Here is a 25,263-nt window from a genome sequence, read left to right as displayed (position 1 = left end):
CGTTCACAGGCAAGTTCACGTCCCCACGGTAGAGCTTAAAGTCAGTCCCGAGCAAGGCCTCCAGCTCCACGATGTTAGGCTGCAGAGCGACCGGATATACGATCCGGAAAACAATCGCATCTCCAGCAAGATAAGAGATTGAAAAAAAGTTTCCCCAGACCCCCTCCCCCACCCCCCACGTAAAACAAACCAGAGAAGATGCTCCCACACCTCGACCAAGATCATCGTGGACCCCATTTTCAAATGTTGGATTACATAATAATTAAAGGATGAGTGTCACTGAGTACAATATCTCTCCTATCTCTAAATTACTTAGACGGTGCACAGTTTTAGCCCAAGAATATTTACCAGTGGAATCTGGGTTGTACAGTATAATAGAGCCCCAGCTAGGTCTTGGTTTGAGTCAGTTACAAGGGTCTGCAAGGCTCTATGTCTGAGAGTTGGTTAGGAAACCTGCAGTCAGATAGGTCTGCAGCACCACTCTTGCCTGCCAACTGTTGTCAAAGGAAAGCAGCCATTAGCAATGATACCATTGAGTCATGGAGCAGATTGCTGGAGCAATATTTTTTGGAATCAAGCACAGCGACATATTGTAAGCAGAGGTTGGGTGTCGTTTCTTTTGGCTGAAACGATCCCCAAATGAAAATAAATGATGGAAAATGCTGAGATTTTGTAGGAAGAACGGAGACAGAAAAACAACACACTAATTAGATGATGGGTAATTACTTTATTCAAGCAGAGTCAATTAAATTATATTATTGCAGAATTAAATCTGATTTCTCCAAAGTGGAAAAAGGCATCTTATTTTTATTTGAATTCTCAAAATAAAACTTGATTACAAGCACGTATATCATATTTCAAAAATTACGAACAGGTGAATTTAATTCACATGTTTGGATTCCTTGTCATTTTACTGATGTTATTTTAATTTTTTCCTCGGTTGTAATCCTCAATGTGGAATATATGAAGTGTGCAGAGTCCAGAATGTTTGCAGCAAATTTAGTGCAGCCCACACATCCAGTGTGGAGCCACGTGTGGGTGGAAATTATAAGCTCACAGATGTCCATGCTTGCTGTGTGCCGCCTGTACACACTCTCACAATTACTATCCTTTGCTAAATCAGATGCACTTAAGTTTTCTTGTTAATTGAGAGCATTCTGTGTTCAACCCAGATGTCTTCCGAACCTTCAGCCAAGGAAAACACATCCTCCTTGTTTACTCCTTAATTTTAAGCACTTCTTTCAGAACTCCCTCTAAACTTCTCAATTCAAGAATAATAGGTGCCTTAGCCAGAACCATTCTTGTACAGATCCTCTACATCCCCCCTAGAGCCTTAATATTCATTCTGGAGGGTAGCAACTGGAGTGGGCATAATGCACCGGCTACGGTATAATCATTGTCCTACTCAAATTTAACAACTTCCTTGCATTTACACTCTCTATCTTGACTTACAATGTTGAGGATTTATTTGAAGTCTCATTTTCTACAGCCACCTTCAAGAGGCCATAAGCTTCTGGGCCTCTTTATACTGGAACAGCATTAACCATTCACTTCCATTTCCTATTATCTCTCAGCTCCCAGCAGAATTAACTACTTCATGCTTTTCTCCCTGAGATTTCTTCTGCTAGATATCTGCTGACAGTTTTCGTGTCTTGGCCCTCCTGATGCCTGACGTCCTTTCCCTAGTCATCTGCGAAATTCTCAGGTTTTGGTCAAATCCAAAATTCAAAACTATTTCCTAATTAAGATTCAAGTCATCAATGTTACATTATGAACAGCAGCAATTTGGAACACGGCGTCTCTCTGCGTGCTGTTCCAGAAGATAATCTATTGCACTCATGTACTGTGTGATTAGACTGGATAGCATGCAGGCAAAGCTTCTCACTATATCTCTGTACACGTGACAATAAATAAACTAACCCAAACCAAATAAACAATTGATCCTATTAATAGCAGTAAACACACTGTAGTAGAGCAGTGGTTGTGGATTCAATCAATCAATCAATCAATCAATCAATCAATCATTCAATCAGATTTATTCATCACATACACAATAAAGTGCAGTGAAATGAACTTGCCAGCAGCAGTACAATAAAAAAGAACACACAATACACAATAACATTTAACACAAACATCCACCACAGTATTCTTCACTGTGGTGGAAGGCACAAAGTGCAGTCAGTCCTCCTCCATTGTTCCCCTGTGGTCGGGGCCATAAACCTCCACAGTCACCGCTGGGGGGGAGGGGGCAGATGTAGTGGCCCTCTCTTCTGGAAGGTAAGTCCCGAATCGGTGCTTCCCTACTGGAGACAGCGCTTCAAGATGATGTAGGCCGCAGGCCGGCGGTTGGAGCTCTTCTCCTACGGGGATCCCCAACAAGGGATCCCAGGCTCCGGACACTGCGCCTGAGGCTAGAAGCTCCGCAGTCAGCGACTTCAAGATATTGTACGCCGCGGGCCAGCGGGTCTGAGCCTCTACTCTTCCGGGGATCCCCAACAAGGGATCCCAGGCTCCGGACAATGGGCCTGAGCCTAGAAGCTCCGCAGACCGCGGCTTCAAGATGTTGTAGGCCGCGGGCTGGCGGGTTCCACCTGTTCCCGTTGAAAGCTATCAATTATGATGAATTTCTAGGCGATCAATAGATTAATACAGAAAAGTGTGAGGTGTTGCATTTTGGGATGTCGACCTACACAGTAAATGGTAGGCCTCAGGGGAGTGTTGTAGAGCAGAGTGATCTTGGAGTGCAGGTGCATGGTTCCTTGAAGGCCGAGTCACAGGTAGATAAGGTGGTCAAAAAGGCTTTTGCACTTTGGCCTTCATCAATCAGAGTATTGAGTATAGAAGTTGTGAGGTCATTTTGCAGTTGTATAGTGGTGAGATCGCATTTAGAATATTGTGTTCAGTTCGGCACCATGTTATAGGAAAGATATTGTCAAGCTTGAAAGGGTTCAGAAAAGATTAACAAGGATGTTGCCAGGGCTAGAGGTTGTGAGCTATAGGGAGTGGTTGAGTGGACAGGGTCTCTATTCCATGGAGCGCAGGAGGATAAGGGGAGTTCTTATAGAGGTATACAAAATCATGAGAGGAATATAGATCAGTCTTTTGCCCAGAGTAGGGGAATCGAGGACCAGAGGACATAGGTTCAAGGTGAAGGGGAAAAGATTTAATAGGAATCCGAGCAGTAACCTTTCAGACAAAGGGTGGTGGGTGTATGGAACAAGCTGCCAGAGGAGTTAGTAGAGGATGGGACCATCCCATCATTTAAGAAACAGTTAGACAAGTACATGGATTGGACAGGTTTGGGGGGATATGGACCAAGCGTAGGCAAATGGGACTAATGTAGCTGGGACATTGTTGGCTGGTGTGAGCGAGTTGGGCTGAACAGCCTGTTTCCACACTGTATCACTCTGACTCTATGACTGTATCTTTAATCATGAGATGAACTGCAGATCTGAAATTCATTCCTTTCCTCAGATAGAGAATATTGCCAGTCTACATTAAACTATTGAAGAAAACACATTTCACTTATTTTTTCCTCAACCTTTGAGATCCTAGGACTTGGCAGCAGGAGATAGAGAAACGGATATATAGCCTTATTGTGGAAAGATGCAAAAGCAACAGGGTTGGCACAATGGGTGACTTTAAATGACTTTAAAGCAGTCATTTGCTTTACAGGGTCATGAATAGGCTGTAAACAAAATTTCCACAAATGGTTATTAGTAGAGATTCATAGGATGCATTCATCCTATTTATTCCCCTCATGATTCCATAGAACTCTATAAGATCATCCCTCAGCCTCCTGCACTCCACGGAATAAAGTCTTAACATGCTCAACCTCTCCCTATAGCTCTGGCTCTCGAGTCCTGGCAACATCCTCGTAAATCTACTTTACACTCTTCCCACCATAATGACTATAGCAGGGTGACCAGAATTGAACATATTACTCCACCTGCGGAGTCACCGATGTCTTGCACAACTATAACATAACATCTATACTCAATACCCTGACTCATGAAGATTAATGTACCAAAAGTCTTCTTGACTACCTGTGATGCCACTTTCAACAAACTCTGAACCTGCAATCCTAGATCCCACCATCTGCAGTTCTTTGTTTCTATCTGGAGAACAATGACTTTCAGTTGCATTTATATGAAGATTTTCTTCAGTGTTACCCACATTGAGTTGCTATTTTATATCAATGTCTTCCCTTCTCCATGTTTGTATATTCCTTCCTAACAAATTCTCCGTGTGCCTTCTTTTAACTTGAAGGTAACTTGCGTTTTAAAATGATTGTTAGTTTGCTCATCTGTGGAACAACAGAAAAACAAATGTAGGAAATGATACATGATTGATTGTGGATTGTGGATTTCATTGGCAATAGTTCCTGCATATCACTCAGCTACAGGTCCTAGTTCTGGCACCAGAAGAAGTTCCCAAAGATCAAACAATTCAGGCAAGATGAGGAGGAAGTAGGAAGAAGAATAAATGGAAATGTTTAAATTCCCTGTGTTTTAAATTGTCTGAGAATTTATAGTCAAATAAAGGAAAAACAAGTAAGTAAACAAATTCTATCTTTTCTTCTACTGATTCTCTCCTTCAGGTCTGGCGATTTGGCTGCCAAACCTAAGGGATTATTAACGGCACTATATTTGCTTTGGACAATCACACACACATACTTACAGGGAGGTGGTTCTAGGTTTCAGAACACCTATGTGTATTATGTAAAATACTAATAAGCTCAGTATCTCAGTATTCCCAAAGATACACACAAAGTGCCTGAGTAACTCAACAGGTCATGAATCCTTTCTGGAGAAAAGGGATGGGTGACGTTTTGAATCGGGTCCTTACTTCACGCTCTTTTTTTGGGGCAAGTTCCGTTAGATGGAGGAGAGTGTTAGAGGGGGAGATTAGTTGGGTCTTTGTTCGATCAGGAAACTAAGGGCCTTAAGGCTCTCCTGGTGGGGGATGGAGGTGTAGAGTGACTGAACGGCCATCGTAAAGATGAGTGAACGAGGGCCTGGAAATCGAAAGTGTTCCCAATGGTTTGGCATCTGCTATACTAAGACTCTGCTACTACACAAATTTTAAACAACAACAAGATCCTATTCCCAAATTCACTTTAAAGACATCAAGTTTACCACTTTCAAGGCAGCAAATCCCTATTCCCACACTCACTTTAAACACACCAGAGCCCCATTGATACATTTACTTTAAGGTCACCAGGCTCTGTTCCCACACACACTTTAAACACAATGAGCCTGTGCCCATTCTCACTATAAATACAGGGAGACTTAGCACACAAACTCTTTAAAGTCATCGGGCCTCATTTTCCTCACTCATGACAAACACACTCAATGGGGCCTGTTCCTGCACTCCCCTTTAAACTCACCTGATTCACTGGAAAATGTATTAAACAATGTAACATCTAGAAACATGGTGAATTAAACGTTGTTAGTGCTTTAATAGGAGTATTATCTAATAGTCCGGAAATTCTGCCAGCAACACCATCAAGGATCAGAGGGAAAACTGCAGATGCTGGTTAATACACAAAAGGACAAAAAGTGAACATGAACAGGTGACGTTTCAGATCGAGAGGGGTCCTGATCCGAAACATCGCCTATCAGCTGTTTTGGCGTATGCTATCAAGTCGGTGAATAGATTTGATAGCCTACTCAGCATTACAAAAAGCTGGAGTAATTCAGCAGGACAGGCAGCATCTCTGGAGAGAAGGAATGGGTGATGTTTCAGTTGAAGACCCTTCTTTAGACTCAACCCGAAATGTCACCCATTCTTTCTCTCCGCCTGTCCCGCTGAGTTGCTCCAGCTGTTTGTATCTATCTTCAGTTTAAACCAGCATCTGCAGCTCCTTCTTATACATTACAATCAAGCCGTCCATTCAGTACAGATACGGGACACAGTGAATAATGCTTAGTGCAAGATAAAGTCCAGTAATGTCTGATTAAAGATAGTTCAAAAATCACAAGGGAGTAGATGGGAGCCCAGGACTGCTCTCTAGTTAGTGAGAGGATTGCTGAGTTGCCTGATAACAGCTGAGAAGAAACTGACTATGAACCTGGAGGTATGCGTTATAAGACCTATGAACCTCTTGCCTGATGGGAGAGGGGAGAAGAGGGAGTGACCAGGGTGATTTTGGTCCTTGATTATGCTGGTGGCTTTGCCGAGGTTGCGTGAATATCCAATATATAGGGCAAATTTATGTAAATATTCGCAAGTATACATTTTAATTAATTAAACCTTTCCATCATGACAATAATAATAGTTTGTTTTTCTGCACCTTAAATCTTTCTTCCTAATCTCCCCCAGCATTACTGATTTAAAACATTCTCATCCCTGTTTGACCTTCTCTTCAAGAGCATCCATTTCATCGTGTCCATGGATTAGAATTCTCCCTGATAATATCACCTGTTCATTCATGTATTATGTATTGAGTGTAAACTTAATAGCATGGAACAAATCTTATGCACAGACTATCCTCATGCACTAGACTCACCGAGTCACTTGCTCAGAGTAGGCAAGGCAAGGCAACTTTATTTATATAGCACATTTCATACACGAGGCAGACTCAAAGTGCTTCACATAAAAACATGTCATACAATAAAATGAAATAATAAAATGAAATAAAATAGAAGAACTAAAAGAAAAGAAAAGCAAAATTACAAATGCATTATAAAAAGTGCAAAAGTTAAAAGTGCAATGTAGTTAAGATTTAGCTGAAAGCTAAAGTAAACATAAAAGTTTTCAGTCTTGTTTTAAAAGTGGTCAAAGTTGAGGCAAGTCTTAAATCTTCAGGAAGTTTATTCCAGCTATTTGTTGCATAGTAACTAAATCCTGCTTTCCCATGTTTTGTATTTACTCTGGGAATCACTAACAGATTGGTTTCAGAAGATCTTAGCGGTCTAGAAGGCTTATATAGTGGAAGCATGTCAGTGATATACTTTGGTCCTAAACCATGTAGTGATTTATAGGTGAGCAGCAGGATTTTAAAATCAATTCTCTGACATACAGGGAGCCAATGTAAGGATTTAAGAATTGGTGTAATGTGTTCAAATTTTTTGGTCTAGCAACAGCGTTCTGAACAAGCTGTAGCTGCCTGACAGTTTTTTTTCGGAAGACCTGCAAGGAGACCGTTACAATAATCTAGCCTACTAGTAATAAAGGCATGTACAAGTTTTTCTAAGTCTTGAGCTGACATGAGTCCTCTTAATCTTGCTACGTTTTTGAGGTGATAGTAGGCCGATTTTGTTACTGATTTGATGTGACTGTCGAAATTTAAATCTGAATCCATAATGACCCCAAGATTTCTGGCTTTGTTTGAAGTTTTCAGGGACAGAGAGTGAAGGTGTTGGGTTACTTTAAGCCTTTCTTTTTTAGCACCAAAAACAATTATCTCCGTTTTGTCCTTATTTAGCTGGAGAAGATTTTGGCACATCCAGTCTTTGACTTGCTCAATGCACTGGCACAGCAGATCTATGGGGCGATAGTCATTTGGTGATAGCGCTACATAGATTTGAGTGTCATCGGCATAGCAGTGGTGGTCAATATTATTATTTCGCATGATTTGCCCTAGTGGGAGCATGTAGATGTTGAATAAAGAGGGCCCTAAGATCGAACCTTGCGGGACTCCACACGTCACGTTGGTTGGTTCTGATACAAAGTCGCCAATGGAAACAAAATAGTTCCTATCTTGTAGATATGACCTGAACCAACTTAAGACTGTGCCTGAGAGCTCCACCCATTTTTCCAACCTGTCCAAAAGTATTGAGTGATCAACAGTGTCGAATGCAGCACTGAGGTCTAATAGCATTAATATTGAAACTTTGCCAGAGTCTGTGTTAAGACGGATGTGAGTAGGTGAATCGAGGACCAGAGGACATAGGATTAAGGTGAAGGGGAAAAGATTTAATTGGAATTTGAGAGGTAACTTTTTCACACAAATAGTGGTGGGTGTATGGAACAATCTGCCAGAGGAGGCAGTTGAGGCAGGGACAACCCTAACATTTAAGAACAATTAGACAGGTAGTTGAAAAGGACAGATTTGGAGGGATACAATACAATACAATACAATTTATTTGTCATTTGGACCCCTTGAGGTCCAAACGAAATGTCGTTTCTGCAGCCATACATTACAAAATAAAAAGACCCGAGACACAACACAATTTACACAAACATCCATCACATCGTTGTGATGGAAGGCAAAAAAAACTCATCTCTCCACTGCACTCCCCCCCCCCCCGATGTCAGAGTCAAAGTCAAAGCCCCCCGGCTGGCGATGGTGATTGTCCCGCGGCTATTAAAGCCACGCCGGGTGATGCAAGGTCGCACATCGGGTCTTGTTGTTAGAGTCCCCGGCGTGCGCTCGCAAAGTCCCGCGGCCATTCCAAGCCGCGCAGGGCGGTGCTGTAAGGCCCCGCTCCAGGTTCTCTTCAACCCCGCAACTCGGGCGGGAGAAGTCGCCGTTGCTGAAGCCCCGAAAAGCGGTCTCCCAGCAGGGACCCGCGGGCTCCCGGTGCCGCCGTCCGCCAGACCCGCAGTTGCAGCCTCCGAAGCTCCAGGGGTCGGGTGGCAGCAGCGCTCCACCACAGCTCCACCTGCTCCGGACTCGGCCAGCTCCGCGACGGTGAGGTGAGTAGTCGGCAGCTCCACAACTGGAGCCCCAGGTCATTCCTGTTGGAGGCCGCTCCACGTTGCAGCCCCAACGACAACGGAGACCCGACAAAGAAAAGGTCGGGTCTCCCGTGCAGGGAAAGATTTTAAAGTTACCCCCTCCCCCCCCCACCCCCCCACACACATACCCCAAAAAAACAAAAAACAAAAACTACATAAAAACGAGACAAAAACAAAACAAAAAACACAGACGGACTGCAGAGATATGGGCCAAAAGCAGGCAGGTGGAACTAGTGTAGCAGGAACATGTTACAGGGCCTGTTTCCACACTCTATCACTTTATCACTCTATGACTCTTATATAATCTCAGCCCCTACTTTACCAAAAATTCGGTGATGTTGGTGGACTGTGTGGGGTGGGAGAACCCGTTGCTCCTCCCGTGCAGCAGGTGGCGCTGCACAGGATAAAGGGAGATGTTTCGTATATCATTATCACAGTCTGTGCACAGGGTGAGTGTGCAGTCAGATCGTGCGGTTGCAACCATTTTTAGTTGTCTTGCTGCCAGCATTCAGTTAATGTAATCGTGTCTGGCCATCTTCTATATCACGTCTTTCCGGTCGGTCAGTGGTGGTTGCAGAATTGGCTACTTCAGTCAGTCACTGTGGTACAGTTTCTGTCGTCAGCATTGCCCGGGATGCGCCACGTGGAGGCTTCTGCTTGCATCCCAGTTAATGTAATAAAGACTTGTGTTGTACCTTGAAGACTCTCGAGTTTTATACACACATAGAACAAGAACACAAAAAAATCCCCCTTTCCTTTTTTTTCTGTACTTCCTTCAAATGTATGAAACTGTGTATTTATATGAACAATCAGCAAAACTTTCATTCAAAAATTTACTTATTGAGAGTTTTCAGTTGCAAATAAAAATAAAAGAAAAAACAATATCAAACTAAGTAAATAAAAATACAATGGACAATATTGCAATTTGCCAGTGGTATTAAATTGTTTATTTAACTGATCAAATAATACAATCCTTAAAATGTATACAATACATTTATATTAGAACTACAGCTGTAAAGTGAAACTCTTGGTTGAAATTGCTGGGATGATTCCCACAATGCAGTTGGAGATTGAAGATAACTTAATTCATGGCTCTGCATTCAGTTTTACTCTATTATTAACTAGAAATCAGAACAACCATATTGAAAGCTTCTTCAGATGTTACAAAAATGTTGGCCGAGCGTAGAATTTATTATTTATGCACAACACTTGCCACTCACAAGGAATAGTGAGAACAATATCTAGTTTTGATACCTGTCTTTTACATTATTATGTGCACAGCCTTTAATCCAGCAGAGGCAGTGGAAATAATTAGAATTGAAACCTATGCACAACAAAATGTACCTTTTACTTTGCAGTTATCCCTGAATCTTCTTTTGTCGATTGCTACATTTTGTAATCATCAGGCACAATGGTATTATCATATCACAATGATAGTGTTTATTTTACATAGAAATTGGGAATTAAAATCACTTTGGCCAGTTGTGTAAGAGGGAAGATCAAGGGCGGCTGCCAGCTTTCCCTGTTTTCCTTTCTATACTGCCAAATATATAACTGGCACAAAATCTTTCCATTGTTATTGCATCACATAAACTTTATTAGGTTCCAGAATTCTTCCTTTTGCTATGATGCTGGAAGACTCCATATGTCTCTATGTGACATATGTCTAGGTCAGAAGGTTGAGTCCAAATTCCATACCAGAGACCAGCTTTTATCAAACAAATGAACAGTCCTCTCATCACCTAGAGTGCGGTTTTAACTTCCTATCTATCACATTGAGACGTTTGGAAAAATAGAAACGTTAGTGAGAAGTTGATGAGACCGCATTTAGAATATTGTGTTCAGACCTGGACACCATGTTATGGGAAAGATATTGTCAAGCTTGAAAGATCAGAGAAGATTTACGAGGATGTTGCCAGGACTAGAGGGTGTGAGCTATAAGGAGAGGTTGAGTAGGCTGGGTCTCTATTCCATGGAGCGCAGGAGGATAAGGGGTGATCTTATAGAGGTGTATAAGATCATGAGAGGAATAGATCGGGTAGATGCACAGTCTTTTTCCCAGAGTAGGGGAATCGAGGACCAGAGGACATAGGTTCAAGGTGAAGAGGAAAACAGTTAATATGAATCCAAGCGGTAGTTGAGGCTGGGAATATCCCATCGTTTAAGAAACAATTAGACAGGTACATGGATAGGACAGGTTTGGAGGGATATGGACCAAGCGCAGGCAAGTGGGACCAGTGTAGCTGGGACATTGTTGGCCGGTGTGGGCGAGTTGGGTCGATGGGCCTGTTTCCACACTGTATCGCTCTATGACTCTATGACTCTAAACTTAGAAAAATAGGTGCAGGAGTAGGCTATTCAGCCCATATCGAGCCAGCACCGCCATTCAATATGATCATGGCTGATCATCTAAAATCAGTACCGCATTCCTGTTTTCTCCCCATATCCCTTGATTCCTCTAGCCCTAAGAGCTAAATCTAACTCTCTCTCGAAAATATTCAGTGAATTGGCCTCCACTGCCTTCTGTTGCAGATAATTCCACAGATTCACAACTCTCTGGGTGAAGACGTTTTCCTCATCTCAGTCCTAAATGGCCTACCCCTTATTCTTAAACTGTGACCCCTGGTTTTGGACTCCCCCAACATCGGGAACATTTTTCCAGCATCTAGCCTATCCAATCCTTTCAGAATTTTATATGTTTCTATAAGATATCCTCTCCTCCTTCTAATTTAGAGTGAATACAAGCCCAGCCGACCCATTCTTTCATAATATGTCAGTCCCGCCAACACGGGAATTAAACTGATAAACCTATGCTGCACTCCCTCAATAACAATAATGTAATTCCTCAACTTAGGAGACCAAAATTGCACACAATACTCCAGGTGCAATCTCACCAGGGTCCTGTACAACTGCAGGTTGAACTATCTTTAATTGGACTTAAATGTTATACAGTATCTTGCACTAAATGTTGTGCCCTTTATCTTTTAACGGTGCACTGTGGACAACTTAAATGTATTCAAGTATAGTCTTCCCTTAGACTGGATAACAAGCAAACAAAAGCTTTACACTGTATCTCAGTACTCGTGACAATATGGCAAATCAATTTCTGTGTATGTTTTTACATACTTAGCTAATAATTAATTACAATTACAATTGCAATTGCAATAATAAACTAAGCTAAACTGAATAACAAAGCTAAAATGAGTTAAAAATATGATTAATCTAAAGCAGTGCTTGGTGGTTGACATAGACTTGGTGGGCTGCAGGTCTGTATCCCCCCATGGCCCTATAATGTTGAAAGCAACTTTCCTCCAGGGCCCATTAGATAGGCCACATTTAGATCCGATTATTCTGATCCAAAACAATTTGTATCTTGTTGTGTTTGTTTCAGCAGAGTGTAAAGACCACAATAATCAACTTAACAGACTCCTGACAAACCATTTGCATTACAGTTAGGTGCTGACTTTTCCTCACTTGTTTCATGCAGTAGCAACTCCAGTTCTTCATGTCTGCAGCTCTGTCTCTATGGATTACTCAAAATGAAGGTGTTTTCAATAAAGGGATTATCTTTTCTTCTTTAAATGTGGCAACCAAGTCAGCTTATATTGCTGCCAACAACCTGCTTCATTGTAAATGAGTTTCATATGCAAAAAAGATCAGGGAATATGAAGGAGCGTGGCATAGTTTCACAATTGATTGCGGCTTCTTCAGTCATGGGGATGTACTTGTGCCATTGTAGTGTGCAGGCCCAACATTCACAGATTTGTTGATTGAGTGCTGAAGATACATCTTTCAATGGCACTTAATTTGTCACATGTACGAGGTATAGTCAAATTAATTCTGACTACAATTCAGTACAAGTATCACCATACATAAGCACTTAGATACATCTTCAATAACCATCTCAGATACAGTACAAGTGTATAGTGTAGTACACTGACTCAGTATACAGAGTCGCCAGATATGGCACAATTTTCAAGTCCCAGTTACTTCAGGTGTAGAGATCTTAATCTGACCACAGAGGCCCATTGCAGGGTCGGCCTGACCAAGCGTGGCCGTTAGTGTCCTCCGCGACTGTGCCACTGTAGGCCATGTCTGATCCATGCACCAGGCCTCTTGGAGCAGCACCCGGTACAGCCAAGCCTCAGGCTGCTGCAGGGCCTCGCACGGGCCACTCCACGGCCCACTCCATCGTCAAGGTTCACTGCACCACCTCCTGCAGCCGGTCTCCTTACCGGCCCTCTGTTCTGACTCCAACTCCCTCCTCTCTGACTCACGGGGCGAGCAGGGCAGGGCTCAGTAGCTTCCATCCGCAAGTGGGTTATACACCTCTATAAGATCACCTCTCATCCTCTTGCGCTCCAAGGAATAGAGACCCTGACTAATCAACCTCTTCCTGTAACTCATACTCTCTAGTCCTGGCAATATCCTCGTAAATATTCTTTGAACCCTTTCAAACTTGACAATATCTTTCCTGTAACATGGTGCCCAGAACTGAACACAATATTTTAAATGCGGTCTCACCAACGTCTCACACAACTGCAACATGACCTCCCAACTTGAATGCTCAATACTCTGACTGATAAAGGCCAATTTGACAAAACCCTTTATGACTACCTTATCTACCTGCGACTCGAACTTCAAGGAACCATGCACCTACATTCCTAGATCCCTCTAAAACACTACCCAGAGACATACCATTTACTGTGTCAGACCTGCCCTTGTTAGGAGTCCCAAAATGCAATGCCTCACACTTCTCTGTATGAAATTCCATCAACCATCCCTCAGCCCACCTGCCAATCAATCCAGATCCTGCTGCGATCTTTCACAACCATCTTAATTATCTGCAAAACCGCCCACATTTGTATCATCAACAAACTTGCTAATCTTGTCGTGTATGTTCTCATTCAAATCATTAATATAGATGACAAACAGTAATGGGCCCAGCACCGAACCCTGAGGCACACCACTAGTCACAGGCCTCCGGTCCGAGAAGCAACCAATATCACCCTCTGCTTCCTTCCATGAAGTCAATTTGCTATCTATTCAGCTATCTCTCCTTGGATCCCATGTGATCTAACCTTGCAGAGCAGCCTGCCATGCGGAACCTTGTGGAATGCCTTACTGAAAGCCATGTAGACTACCCATAGAGCTCTGCCCTCATTGAGCTCTTTGGTCACGTCTTCATTAAACTCAATCAGATTTGTGAGTCATGCCCTCCTACATACAAAACCATGCTGACTATCCCAAATCAGCCCTTGCCCATCCAAATGCCTATATAGCCTATCCCTCAGAATACTCTCAAGTAACTTTCCAACTACAGATGTTAAACTCACCGGCCTATCGTTCCCAGCATTTTCTCTGCTGCCATTCTTGAATGTGTTTTTTCATCGGCACCACTCCTGTATTTAAGGGCGACTTGTAAACAATACTCTAATCAGGGACACAAGAAATACACCACAGAACATACAGTAAATACTGAAACTGCAGTGTATCATGCAGTAGTACAATGCCTTTCTTCACATAAATGGAAGAACATTTATCTTTAAAGACACCATCACTTCCCTGATCATGAGGATTAGTCTAGCCAGTTAATGCAGTACATTTGTCTATTCTATCTACTTCAACAACTTTACGTTTTTGAAAAATTGAGCTTCTTTACTGAATCAGATACACGCATGCTATTAAGAGGCTTTAATGTAAAGGTGAAGTGATTAAGAACATTTCACAGATACAATATTTAATAATGATTTAATAAACATCTCAATTAGTTTCCAACGATCAAGCTTAAATGTCAACCATATTTTTTTTCTCATTGAGAGTTTGAATGTTTCTGTTCTGTCACTGTTTTCTGAACTGCAAAACACATATTTAATGCTGGCAGTTATTCTTAGCAGGAACGCAATTGATCTTGAGATGAATATAGCTTGGAGCAGCATTAACAGTGCAGGCGGAGAACCCAGGTTCAGCATCACAGAGATTCTGTAGGCAAGAGGACAAGGTTACCACTTTGGCAGTAACTAACAAGGTGAATGTCAGCAGTCTCACTGAATGAAGATCAGTATTCTGACATTTACGTCTATCTGTAAAATGTTACAAGCATGCACAAATGATGAAACATGGTAAGATGTCTCAGAAGCTGGGAATGAAGCAAACTCCATATAAGGCAGTAAAGTCTTCAGTGTTGGTTATTTATTTTTATGAATATATATCTTAATTATTATTTTCTCACTAAGACGCAATATCAACATGCTTTACATCTGTTTATCAAATATCTGTCTGCCCTTCCATATCTCTCTCTCTCTCTCAATTTCAATTCAATTCAATTTAAAAACGTTATTGCCATGGTAAAAAACATTGTTATATTGCCAAAGTATAAAACATGACATACATATTTGAAATGCATAAGTATAAATACAAGTATACAGTGCATGGGTAGATATGTCCCTGAACATAAACATGCAATAGGCCTATAGCCCTTTATTGATTGCTACACGTTCTTGTAGCTGTAAGCAGTATAACACAATAGCAAGTTTAGCAATTCAATATTAATTTCTTAGTGTTAGTTAATGTCGATTAGTGTGTGCGTACATACGTGCATGTTGGTCATTAACCGTCTCTCAGGTTATGGCATGCTGTTACGTATTGTGCACCAAGATGTGCCGTATTTCCTTCGCCAAGGATTATTCTTAGTTTTGATGTATCATCTAGTTCTTTAAAATCAGGGGTTGCCACACTGAGTTTGTCAAAGTATGCTTTCCTTGTTTTGTCAATTTTTTTGCATTTTAGGACCAAGTGCACCTCTGTTTCAACCTCACCTGTCAAACAGTGGCCGCATATTCTGTTTTCTCTTGGTTGCCAGAATCTCTTCTGTCTTCCTTTTTCAACTGCCAAATAGTGGTCACTTAACCTGTATTTGGTGAGGGTCTGTCTCTGCTTTATGTCTCTAACAGTTGAGAGATAGTCTGCCAATTTATAGTCTCTTTTAAGGGAACGGTAACATTCTAATCTGCTTTGGCTTTTGGTTTCTTTATCCCAATGTTCCAAGTACGTTTCTTTACATTGTTTGATAATTTGGTTCACTCTAACTGGTGATTGGGGGTCAGTATTGATCTGGGGCCGGTAAGGGTTTAACTGGATAGGGTTTAACTGAATAGGGGTAGTTAGTCTCAGTACCAACTGACTCAGGGAGCTCTTTTCTGGGTTCCCCTCTTGTGTTTGAAGGGCTTTAAACTGGAGGGTATCTGGGGGGCTAGATTTAAGGTGATTCCAAAAATTTAGTGCTCTTTCCTGGATATTTATTATCAGTGGGTATCTGCCTAGTTCCGCCCTACATGCATTTGTTGGTGTTTTCCTTTGGATACGGAGGGTGCTCCGACAAAATTCCGCATGCAGGTCCTCCGTTGTATGATTTTCCCATTTACTATAACTATGGTGACTGTGCGCACCCCATACTTCACTACCATAAAGCGCAATAGGCTGGATTACACTGTCAAATATTTTAAGCCAGACTTTAATTGGGATTTGGATGTTGTAGAATCTTCTTTTAATTGCATACAGAGCTCTTCGAGCTTTCTTTTTTAGTGCATTCGCTGCCATATTGAAGTTCCCTGATGCTGAAATAGTTAGACCAGGGTAAGTGTAGCTCATAGTGTGTTCGATAACAGTACCATTGAGAGTAAATTTGTATTTATCTTCCTGGCATCTGGGTCTTTTCTGAAAAATCATGATGATGGTTTTCTTTAGATTTACTGCCAGGGCCCAATTTTGGCAGTACTCATCAAGTAGGTCCAACTGTTGCTGCAGTCCCTGTTCTGTGGGGGACAACAGAACCAAGTCATCCGCATAAAACAGGGATTTTACTTCTCCGTCCAGAAGACAGAGGCCCAGCGCTGTGCTCTGGTCCAACTTTACTGCCAAATCGTTGATATATACATTAAACAGTGTCTGGCTCAGATTGCAGCCTTGCCGGACGCCTCTTCTCTGGGTGAAGAGATCAGTGCGTTTGTCCCCAATTTTAACACCACATTTATTATTCAGATACATTGATTTGATAAGGTCATATACCTTTCCTCCTATACCACAGCCGCGGCGTTTGTAATAGGGCCCTTCATGCCAAATAGAGTCAAATGCTTTCTTAAAGTCAATAAAACAGGCAAATATTTTTCCATTTTTCGTTTGGTGTACATGTTTTTCAATGAGAGTGTGGAGGGTAAAAAATGTGGTTAGTGGTACGGTGTTTTGGGAGGAAGCAGATTTGGTTTTTACTGAGAATGTTGTGTTTGTTAAGGAAATCCTGCATTCTGTTATTTATGATACTGCAGAGTAACTTCCCTTGGCTGCTACTGACACAGATGCCACGATAATTATTTGGGTCTAATTTGTTTCCACTCTTATAAATGGGTGAAATAAGTCCTTGACACCAAATATCAGGGAAATAACCTGATCATAGTATGATGTTGAACAGCCTAAGCACTATGTCATGCGTCCCCGGAGTGCTGTACTTGAGCATTTCATTTTTGATGCTGTCTGGACCACAGACTTTCTTTGAGTGGGGAGATTTTATTTTTATGGTCAGTTCTTCCAAAGTAATTGGGGAATCAAGAGTGTTTTGATAATCTTTAATTACTGTTTCTAGTGATTGGAGTTTTTCTTTGATATGGGAATAATTTGAGTTTATTTTATTTATTGGGATGTCCTTATATAGATTTTTTGAAGTGTGCTCTCCAGATATCACCGTCTTGAATTGGTAGTGTTTGTAGTTTTGTTGTGCTCAGGTTATTCCACATATCCCAAAATTGGTTTTGATTTATGGAATTTTCAATTTCTTCAAGTCTCTTGTGAGTGTAGATTTGTCTTTTGTTCCTAATCGTGTGTTTATACCTTTTAAGAGTTTCATTATATCTAATACGTAAGTCTGGGCTGTTTGGTTGACGGTGTTTTTGGTTCGATATTTCCTCAGGTCTTTTCTGACACTTTTACACTCATGGTCGAACCATTTTTCATGGTTGTGTTTTTTGATCATTTTTCTCTTCTGTTTCACAAGGTCAGCTTTGATAGCTGCCTTGTGAAAGATCATATTCATGTCATTTATAGCCATGTTTACACCATCTCTAGTAGTCTCATATGGGTTTGTCTTGAATTTCAGTATTTTATTTGTGAGATCCGGTGAGTTCAGGGCCATGATTAATTTATCTCCACTATCTGAAGCCCATTTGTAAGTCTGATTTAGTTTATACAGCTTACTGGGTTCCTTTTTTACGTCTTTAGTTTGAACAGGAAATTTTAGGTACACGTTGATTTGACTATGGTCTGAAAGAGGGGACTGCTGCCTAACAGTGAATGCACTGATAGTGCAGGGGTCTATGTCAGTAATTACGTAGTCTACCACGCTAGACCCAAGAGCTGAGGAATATGTAAACCTTCCCAGCGAGTCCCCTCTGATCCTACCATTAACTTTGTACAGGCCCAAGGCTCGACAGAGATGCACTACCTCTCTACCACTCTTATTTATTTCACAGTCAAGGTTGTTTTGGTTAATTATAGTTGGTGTGACATACAAGGGGGCTTGACCGAACACATGGTTGTTGCCCTGTGGGTCTATGGAATCGGGTTCACATCCGGTCCTTGCATTCAGGTCTCCACATAGTAGCACATTTCCCTTGGCCTGGAAATGATTGATTTCCCTGTGGAGAGTTTCAAATATATCCTCTTCAAAATATGGCGATTCTGTTGGGGGTATGTAGGCGGCACATAGATATATATCTTTTCCAATTATTCCAATGTTTTAATCTAGTTTCAACCATATATGTGATTTCCCCTGTTTTATTGATGTAATGTGACTGTCTAGTTCTTCTTTGTACCACACCAAGAACCCCCCCCCCCCCCTCCCCCAGAGGTTCTGCCCTTATGTATATCAATAGTTTTTACTGAGGGCACCATGACTTCATGGTACCCTGAGGGACAGTGAATGAACGTATCCTTTTGATACCATGTTTCTGTTAATATCATTATATCAGTGTCTTCTATAGACTTTAGGAACTCAGGGTTCCCAGTCTTCATCCCGAAGGTTGAAGAGTAGAGACCCTGGATATTCCAGCAGCCTATATGGAATGAACTCATTTATTTTGTATTTATATTCTCTTCTTTTTTTAGTTTAAATAAAACCTATTTTGTGGGACAGGTGCGAAAACACTAGTTTTTTCTATAATTGGGGAATGTTAGGTACAGTTTTGTATGCCATGGTAAGGCAGACTCATACTGCCACCTAGTAATAATAACTATATTAATAATCAATATCAACAGTATTAATATTAATATCAACAATATCCACAGTACTAATTCAGTGCAATCATATCAACAGTATCAACAGTACTAATTTAGTGCAATCATATCACACAATATCAACAGTACTAATTCAGTGCAATCATATGCTGTTTTTTATCAGTCACTCGGAAGGGACTGTTTATATATTTGTATCCTTTGTTACCCTAGGAGGTGGGAACATAGGGTGTGCAGCAGCTGCCTGATCTCTCCCATCTCCGAGGTGATCCGCGGCTGTGGCTGGAGTGATGAGCTGGGGGCAATGGCGGCCCTGACTGGGCTGTTCTGTCTCGTCACAGTTTGGCGGGTGGTCCTGACATGGTGGGGGGGAGGGAGTCCAGATTGGCCTCTTGGGTTCCCATTGATCGAGGGGGTGGGAAGGTTACGTCCCAGGTCAGTATATTTGAGGTTCTTTGCGAAGACCCTCACCCCCTGTCTGTTTAGATGTACTCCATCATGGAGGTCCCATATACCGATGGTCGGGTGGTGGGCCAATTTGACATTAGGGAGGACGGCACATCTTCTGCTGATCTCCATGTTGGTATCGTGGATCACATGGGGTGGGGTATCCGTCCTGGGGAGCAGGGTAGATATCACAATCCTCGATTCAGGAATTCTTTGCTGGCCTTTTCTGCCATCCTCGTTATTGCTCCCGCAGTACGATTGCGTAAGGTACGTAGGTTATTCGTGCCTGTATGGATCACGAGGTGTTGAGGGCTCCCGATGGTGTCTTTGCTCAGGACCCTCATTGCCTGGTCTGTGGTGCTGCACCTTTTGACTAATACCTGGCGACCTGGGAACAGGTCTCTCTCTCTCTCTCTCTCTCTCCCTCTCTATATATATATATATATATCTCCCTCTCTCACCTCTCTCTCTCTCTCTATTTATCTCTCTCTCCCTCTCTCTCTCTCTCTCCATCTCTCTCTTCCCCTCTCTCTCCTTCTCCTCTCCTCCTCTCTCTCTCTCTCTCTCTCTCTCTATCTATCTATCTATCTATCTCTATCTCAATCTCTCTCTCTCTCTCTCTCTGTCTCTGTCTCTGTCTCTGTCTGCCTCTCTCTGTCTGTCTGTCCCTGTCTGTCTGTCTCTGTATGTCTGTCCATCTGTCTCTGTCTGTATGTCTGTCTTGTAACGCACTTAAGATGGAAGGAGACACCAGGCTACGGGGAGAGGGTGTGTGATTTGAATGAACATTGAGTCAAATGATGGAAGCACAAAAGAGCAAGTTGGACATCTTTTTACAGGACCTTGCTTTAAAAAATGAGACTGAGATTTGAGGTAATGACCTTTTGCAGATTAAGGATTCTAAGTAATGCCAAAGTCTGCAACAATTTTACAGGAAAATTATATGTGAAGTGTGAACATGTATTCTGTCCAGAGTTTGACTAATACAGAGCAATGGAGTGAGGCAGCATCACTGTTAAAGTGGGCCTGTCAAAGTATAGAGGTGTGGCATGTCCATATGCATTTCTGTTCTCATCATGGTCTCATGAAGTTCTGGCAGTCAATTACATGTATGACTTTATAGTAAGGGAAACCTAGGTTGATCTGCATTTTGGGAAATTACACTGCATGTGGTACAGAAGGAAAGGAGGGAATAGTTCAGCAGCTGAACAAATGAACATTTTTTATCCCTGTGTGAAAAGTGGTTATGAAACCATACTTGCAGAAGCTGGCAGGTTGGATTGAGATTCCTGGAAGATTTTAATTTAAATTTAAATTTTGTCAAGAAGTGGATACTTCAAGAGATTCAAGATTCAAGAGACATTTATTGTCACATGCACCAATTGGTTCAGTGAAATTTGGGGTCACCATCCAGCCATACGAATAAAAAAAGAACAAAACACAATAGTATTTTAACATAAACATCCCCTCCACAGCAGAATCAAAGTTTCCTACTGTGAGGGAAGGCCCAAAGTTCAGTCGTCCTCTTCTTTGATGTTCTTTGATGTACACCCGTGGTCGGGGCCTCCTGAGCTCTCCGCAGCCCTCCGTAGTCACCGCTACAGGTGGCCCGATGCCCAAGCCCTCTCGCTGGGATGATGGAACTCCGACATCGGAATGGGAGAACAACCTCAGCGGCTTGGACCTCCGAATCAGCCACTTCCTACCGGAGTCCGTGGCTCCCAAAGTCCACAGGCCGCGCCGAGCAGAGACCCACGCTGGCGACCCTCGGCAAAGGGACCCAGGGCACCACGATGTTGAAGTCAGCACCGCCCCCGCTGGAAGCTCTTCAAACCACAGCCCCGCGATGTTGTTGCAACAGGTCCAGCACTCCGGAGATTCAAACGGCGATCCCAGGTGAGGCATCGCCCGCTCCGGGATGTATCCAGCGCTGCGCCGTCGCCGCTGGAGCTCTGGTCTGGTCCCCGCAGGAAAGGCCGCACCAATCGAGTTGGTAGGCCGCGAGGAGTGGGGGCGAGGATGCGACTCGGAGAATAGTCGCATCCTCGCCAGGAGGCGACTGGGAGACGGTTTCCCCCTTTTCCTACCTCCTCCCCCACATAGAAAAACTAAAGAAAATACTTTTAAACAAACTAAAAAATATAAAAAAGATGGAAAAAACGGACAGAGCGCAGGCAGAGGCAGCCTTCATGCGGCACCCCTAGTGGCCAATATGTTCTGGCATTGTTCCAAATATTTGTGTGGCATGGTGGCGTGGCAGTAGAGTTACTGTCTTACAGTGCCAGATACCTGAATTTGATCCTAACTATGGTTGCTGTCTGTGCAAAATTGATACATTCTCCCTGTGGCCGGGTTGTTGTGCCCTGGGTGGGTTTGATCCACACTCCAAACATGTACAGGTTTGTAGGTTATGTGGCATTAATCAATAATGTTTCATTATTAATGTTTAATGTTTTATGTGTCATTCCTAACTGTCACTGTATGTCATGTTGTCACTTGCGGGCAGTGCACCAAGGCCAATTCCTTCAATTTGAATACTTAGACAATAAACTTATTAATTCATTTGTTCATTGATTTGGTAAAGATTGTAAATTGTCTCCAGTGTGTTGATAGTGCAGTGTATGGGAATCGCTGGTCAGCGTGGACTCGGTGGGCCAAAATACTTGTTTCCACGCTGTCTCTCTAAAATAAACTATGCTATTTTCCATCTTTGCTCACTAGTGAAAACTGCTTGGTGCCTGATCCTTACATTTTGCTAACTATATTCAGTTGTGGCCATATGAAAATGAAGAAAGGGTGATATATGCCCAGTGTGTCCAGTCTTTCTTACCCTAGCATATTTTCCTTGCTGCTTCTTGGTCATAGAGATTTTAGGAGAATAAGGTGCTATTGTTGACTTGGCTTTTAACATTATTGATGTTATTCAGCCTTATATTCCTCTGAGCTCTCCATTCCCCAAGTATGACCTCTTGAGCACCACATTTTTTCATCTTCACATTTGGTGCTCATAACATAAACTCTGGAATCCCCTCCATGTATCTATATGCCTTTCTACCTCATGTCCTTCCTTTAACAAAAGTCTCCTGCCTCAATTTTCTCAAAGCAAAATACCCCAGATGCTGGAAGTCTGAAATAAAAATGACACAACATGTTGGATGTATTCATTCTGTGGAAAAGGAATGGAATTGAAATCAAAGGTACACAAAATTGCTGGGGAAACTCAGCGGGTGCAGCAGCATCTATGGAGCGAAGGAAATAGGCGACGTTTCGGGCCGAAACCCTTCTTCAGACTCAATTGAAATCAACTCTGTTTCTCTCTTAGATCGACACAAAATTCTGGAGTAACTCAACGGGACAGGCAGCATCTCTGGTGAGAAGGAATGGGTAATGTTTCGGGTCGAGGCCCTTCTTCGGACTGATGTCAGGGGAGTGGGTAGAACATAGATAAGGAAGTTTATAGATAAGGTATCAGATGTAAAAACATGACAAAGGGAATGAAGATCAAGGAAAAAGTAGAATGTTGTGTCTATCTTCGATTTAAACCAGCATCTGCAGTTCATTCCTACACATTTTGTTTATTTCTCTCTTTACAGTTTGTACCTGATCGATCGAATATTGAGAGCATTTTCTGTTTTTATTTCAATCTCTTGTAATATAATTTATGTAGGTTGGTATCACATTTAGTTTGATAACTCAGAAAATAGAAAAGTATCTTACAGCACAATACTATGCTAAGGATGTATGACGGAACTCCAGATGCTGATTTAAACCAATGATTGACACAAAATACTGGAGTGACTCAACGGGACAGGCAGCATCTCTAGAGAGATGGAATAGGTGATGGTTTGAGTTGCGACCCTTCTTCAGATATAGTTTAGACTATGATAAGGGCGCTATTTAACTAAAATTTGTTATTACTGATGCCTTACCACGAGTATATCCTATGGAGTAGAGTGATAGTGTGTCAGTGAGAGAATAGTGAATCTTGAGGGACAATAGTCAACAGTCAATTTTATTCGTCACATACACCCGAAGGTGCAGTGAAATGAATTTGTCAGCAGCGGTACAATTAAAAAAGAACACGCAATACACAATAAGATTTAACACAAACATCCACCACAGCATTCATGGAAGGCACAAAGTTCAGTCAGTCCTCCTCCTTGTTCACCCGTGGTCAGGGCCATAAAACCCTCCACAGTCGCCGCTACGGACAGCCGGATGTACAGGCCCTCTCGTCGGGACGGTCGAACACACGGATTGAAGGTCCCGAATCGACACTTTCTTACCGGAGACCGCGGCTTCAGAATGTTGTCTGCCACAGGCTGGCGGTCGGAGCTCTTCTCTGGCTATCCCCAGCGAGGGATCCCAGGCTCCGGATGGTAATGCCATTGTCCCACTTAGGAAACCTGAACGGAAACCTCTGGAGACTTTGCGCCCCACCCAAGGTTTCCGTGCGGTTCCCGGAGGTTGCAGGTGGTTGCCGGAGGTTGCAGGTAGTGGATGCAGGTATGGAGACTGACAAAAACCTCTGGGAACCTCCGGGAACCACACGGAAACATTGGGTGGGGCACAAAGTCTCCAGAGGTTTCTGTCAGGTTTCCCAAGTGGGACAGGGGCATAAGTCCAAGCCGTGCCTGTGGCTAGAAGCTCCGCAGACCGTGTCTTCAGGATGCTATAGGCCGGAAAATTGGCAATAATCAATCGCATTAACATAGAAACATAGAAAATAGGTGCAGGAGTAGGCCATTCGGCCCTTCGAGCCAGCACCGCCATTAAATACAATCATTAAGATGAGAGATGATTAAGATGAGAGGTGCAAAGTTTAAAGGAGATGTTCGGATCAATTTATTTTTGCACAAAGAGTGGTGGGTGCTTGGAATATGCTGCCAGGGGTGGTGGTGGAAGCAGTTCCGATAGTGGCATTGAAGATGCTATTGGCTATACATGCGGTTATGCAGGGTATGGAGTGATATGTATAATGTGCAGACTGAGAAGATTAGTTTAACTTGGCATTATGTTCGCCACCTACATTGTGGGCCAATGTGTTCCTGTGCAGTACTCCTCTATGTGTCATGAAGGGGAGAGTGTGTCAGGTCATCCAGCAATATATTGGCAAAATTGCAGCAATCGTGGGCTGCTTTATTTCAGGTGATGATGATGGTCGAAGAGGCAAGGCAATTGAGGCAATACATAAGAAAAAGATCCATGAATCATCTGTCATCGGAGTCACGCAGAAAAGTTGGGCAGGATTAAGCGACAAGTCTAAGGATTAGTAAAGACTGGCACTGAAGGCTGTGCAATGTGTGCGCTCTAGTTGCTTCATTGGCACCTCCAATGCTTTGGTGCTATTGCTTTTAAATCTGTTTTTGACTCAACTGCACAGAGTTGATACCTCATTATATCAGTTAACATCAGTTAAAGATTATAACCTATCATTCCCACAGTTGGGATTCTCACTCAAGATATATCACGTGAAAACATATTTCCCTTATATCTTATCATTTTGGTGATAAAAACTAATTTTCCAAACAAATTGTCCCCAAAAGAAATGTTAATACTTTGCCTGTTACAACTCTCCTCAATTATCAATCAGACGTCTTCCCTTCTCTGCTTCTAATACAATGGTTCAGATGGTAGAGCTGTCGCCTCACAGGGTCAAAGATCCGGGATTGATCCTGACCTCGGGAGCTGTTTGTGTGGAGTTTGCACGTTCCCCATGTGACCATGTGGGTTTCCTTCAGTACTGCAGTTTCATCCTACATCCCAAAGACATGCAAGTTTGTAGGTTAATTGACTGCTGTAAAATTGCCTTTAGTATGCAGGAAACGGATGCAAAGTGGGATAACATAG

The sequence above is a fragment of the Amblyraja radiata genome, chromosome 1 (genome assembly GCF_010909765.2).
Source record: "Amblyraja radiata isolate CabotCenter1 chromosome 1, sAmbRad1.1.pri, whole genome shotgun sequence".
Taxonomy (NCBI): Eukaryota; Metazoa; Chordata; class Chondrichthyes; order Rajiformes; family Rajidae; genus Amblyraja; species Amblyraja radiata.
This window is presented reverse-complemented; position numbering follows the sequence as displayed.